The following is a 4,530-nucleotide window of genomic DNA, read 5'->3' on the forward strand; positions in this document are numbered from 1 at the left end:
ATTAGCTTAAAATCTGATTCCCTAGGATACCACAATCCTAGATGAGTTGTACCCTTGTGGTACTTGAAAATTCTTTTCACAACTATTAGATGGGGTTCTCTTGGATCAGCCTGAAATCTTGCACAAATACAGGTAGCATACATGATATCTGGTCTACTTGCAGTTAAATAGAGTAAAGAGCCAATCATACCTCTGTAGTTAGTAATATCTACTGATGCTCCAGTATTTTAATCTAACTTGGTGGCAGTGGCCATGGGAGTGGATGCAGTTGAACTGTCTTACATTCCAAATTTCTTGAGTAAATTTCTGGTGTACTTGGATTGATTTATGAAAGTACCTTCTTCAGTTTGCTTGACTTGAAGTCCCAGAAAATAGCTCAACTCTCCCATCATACTTATTTGATATCTTGATTGCATTAACTTGGAAAATCGTTCACAAAGTTTTGTATTTATAGAGCCAAAGATGATATCATCAACATATATCTGTACCAAAAGTAAGTCCTTTATCAATTGTACCTCTGGTGAATCCACTTTCAAGAAGGAATTGAGCCAGAGTCTTATACCATGCTCTAGGAGCTTGCATAAGTCCATAAAGTGTTTTGTCAAGCCTGTAGACATGATTTGGAAATTTTGGATCTACAAAGCCTGGAGGTTGTTGAACATATACCTCTTCTTCCAATTCTCCATTGAGAAAAGCATTTTTCACATCCATTTGAAAGACTTAAACTTCTTGTGAGAAGCATAAGCCAAAAAGATTCTTATGGCTTCCAATCTAGCAATTGGAGCAAATGTTTCATCATAGTCAATACCCTCATGTTGAGAGTAACCTTTAGCAACCAGTCTTGCTTTGTTTCTTGTAATTATGTCATCAATGTCAGTATTGTTTCTGAACACCCATTTTGTGCCAACAATGGATCTATTCTTTGGTCTTGACAATAGGGTCCAGACTTTATTTCTTTCAAATTCATTTAACTTTTCCTGCATGCTTGCACCCAATTAGCATCTTAAAGAGCTTCTTCCACTTTCTTTGGTTCAGTCTGAGATAGAAAAGAATGATAGAGACATTCATTTGTTGTTGATGTTCTATTTCTGACACCTGCTTCAGGATCTCCAATTATTAAGTCAGGTGTGTATGATTTAGTCCACTTCCTTGCAGATGGAAGTTGATCTGTAGAACTGGATCCTCCCCCATGATCCATGTTATCTTCATCAGCATTTTCTGATGCTCCCCCTGAAGTTATGCTCTCTGAGATTCCAGAATTTGAGTTGGATCCTTCAGGAATTGAAGAATCAGAGTTTCCAGAATTATCAGAATTTGGCTCATCAGCACTTGATGAATCAGAACTTGAAGAGCCAGTGACTGGTTCTGATGCTTCTTGAGAGTCTTGAGATGTGGTATGATCATCATCTTGCTCCCCCTGAACAGGTGTATTTTCCTTTGAAGCAATTACCACAGTTTCAATGACATCAGAATTTAACCCGTTAGAACTTACATGATTAGGATTTAGGTCATCAGAATTTACAGAATCAGAATTTACATCTTCATTTTCAAATCTCAGCTGATCATGATCATTGAAATCTTCAAGTCCAGTAATATTTTTATCATCAAAAGATACATTGATAGATTCCATGACAACCCTTGTTCTTAAATTGTACACTCTGAAGGCTTTTGTGGAAAGTGGATATCCAACAAAAATTCCTTCATCAGCTTTCAGATCAAATTTTGACAGCTGTTCAGGATGAGTCTTAAGAACAAAACACTTGCATCCAAATATATGAAAATATTTCAGATTTGGCTTCTTTTTCTTCACCATCTCATATGGTGTTTTTCCATGAATGTTTATTAGTGTAGCATTCTGTATAAAACAAGCAGTCTGCACATTTTCAGCCCAGAAATAGGTTGGTAGCTTTGCTTCATCAAGCATAGTTCGTGCAACTACAATAAGAGTCCTATTCTTTATTTCTACAACTCCATTCTGCTGTCGAGTTCCAAGTGCAGAAAATTCTTGCTTTATTCCATGCTCTTTGCAGAACTCTTCCATGATTGAATTCTTGAACTCAGTGCCATTATCACTTCTTATTATTTTAACAGAATCTTTGACTAATTTATCCAGCTGTCTGACATAATCAGTTAGAGTAGATGCAGTTTCATTCTTCTTGTGCAAGAAATACATCCAAGTGTATCTTGTGAACTCATCCACTATAACCATAACATATATGTTCTTTGCAATAGACATGACATTGACCGGACCAAATAGATCAACATGCAGTAAGTGATAAGGCTCAAGAATTGAGGATTCAGTTTTTCTCTTGAATGAAGATTTTCTTTGTTTTGCCTTTCGACATGAGTCACAAAGGCCATCAGGAGAAAATATTGATTTGGAAGTCCTCTCACAAGATCTTTCTTTACTAGCTCATTTATGTTGTTGAAATTTAAATGAGAGAGTCTTTTGTGTCAATTCCATCTTTCTTCAATTGATGCTCTACTTAACAGACAGATTGCAGAACCATCAAAATTTGTTGAAAGTCTGGCTTCATAAATGTTACCATGTCTGTAACCTTTCAGAACCACTTTTCCTGTAGAATTACTTACAACATCACAGTGTTCTTTAAAGAAATCCACATGATAACCTCTATCATAGATTTGACTCACATCTAGCAGATTATGTTTAAGTCCTGAGACAAGAGCTACTGTTTCAATTATGACATTCCTAAGATTGATATTGCCATATCCCAGAGTCTTTTCCATGTTGCCATCTCCATAAGAAACTCTTGGGCCAGCTTTCTCCACAAAGTCTGATAGCAGGGCTTTATTTCCAGTCATATGTCCTGAACATCCACTGTCCAGAACCAGGATGTTTTTCATGTTGCCGTGCAATCAAAAAGACCACTATTGATTAATTTTAAGGACTCAGACTTGCTTGGATCCTTTGGCGTTATTAAGTTTGTTAGCATTTGCAGCGGATTTAGTTTCATAGTTTATGCTAACATGCTTTTTATCAGATTTTATATCAGACTTTGCATCAGAATTTACACTCGAAGGAATTACGCTAACTTTCTTTAAAGAAGGTTTTATTTCATAATAATCATAGTAGAAACTATGATATTCCTTACAAGTATAAATAGAATGCCATAAACAACCACAATGAAAACAAGTATTTTGTGGTTTAAACCTAACAGACTGACTCTTAACTCCTGATTTAGGAGGTAAAGAGTTTATATCTTTATTTTTCCTGCACAAGGAAGCAAGAATGTTAGAGTTTCTACAATTATAGCATTTCTTTCTAGGAGCATTAGGAATAGACATATAATTACTACTTTTATTCACATCTTCCTTTCCATTCCTATTTTTCCTAGCTTCATTTACCTTGTTCACATTTTTAATCTTTTTTCAGCTTATACTTAAGCTACTTCTTTGTCATTAAGCCTATGTTTACAACAGCTGGTTTATCATGTTTTAATTTGTTAGAAGTTGACTTTTCTTTGACTTCTGTTTTAGAGTCTTTCATCTTTTCAGAATCAGACACAACAATTTTTGCAACAAATTTAACAGGATTTACCTTTGGCTTAATTGGCAAAGTCCATTTTTCACTTTTGCCATCTTTATAACCTAACCCCTCTTTCCAGTTTCCACTACATAGAATATTCTGAGTTGTTTTGCTTGAGTTAGTCCAAGTCCTGATGATTTCTCTTTCTTTTTTGATAGGGATAAATAAATTATGCTTGTATAATTAAATACTGCATTAATTGTACAAGCTGTGGGCTGCTAGGCCCAATAAAAAGATATATGATACTCAGACCAGAAAGGTTAAGCCTGATGGACCAGATCAGGCCTGATGGAATAAAAAAGGCCCAAAAGCCCTGATTATTAATTAATTTCGTAATTAATTAATAAGGGACAAATCAGATGGTTAAAAGAGTCCCGATAAGGATATAAATCCTTGGAGATTAGCCTCAAGGGGACCTAAAAGGATAAGGAATCAGTTTCTTACTATCTAGGACTCCAAAGTCCATTCTAATTATGAGACTTGCCCACCAAGTCTCCTATACCAAGTCCAATTCAAGGACTCCCAACATCTATATAAGGGGTCTCACCCCCACCAATCAGAACTACGTTTTTTGGCTTGATTCTCTAATTCACAGAGATACGTAGGCATCTCGTAAAGGCAGATTGAGTCACGAAACACGAGAGCAGCCATTAAAGGCCTTGAGCTCCCGAATCTTAGTATTAAATACAGCAAGTAATAACCTAAGTTTTTTATCCATAACATTTGGCGCCGTCTGTGGGAAAACGCAGCAACAACCATGGCGAGAACACGAAGAACAATTGGAGCTCTAGAGGAAGGAACACCATCAGAGACAACCCAGGTGATTTCATCAACCATGGAGGTTCCTCCCCATTCAACTTATGCATCTACTCAGGGGGAAGCCCAGACAGGGGCAACTCAACCTCAGCCACAAGGGACAACTCCCCCGACTATTCAAGGTACGAATCCTCAAGTTCAAATAGTACATATACCTATGAATTCTC

This window comes from Apium graveolens, chromosome 9, assembly GCF_009905375.1.
Source record: "Apium graveolens cultivar Ventura chromosome 9, ASM990537v1, whole genome shotgun sequence".
NCBI classification, from domain to species: Eukaryota; Viridiplantae; Streptophyta; class Magnoliopsida; order Apiales; family Apiaceae; genus Apium; species Apium graveolens.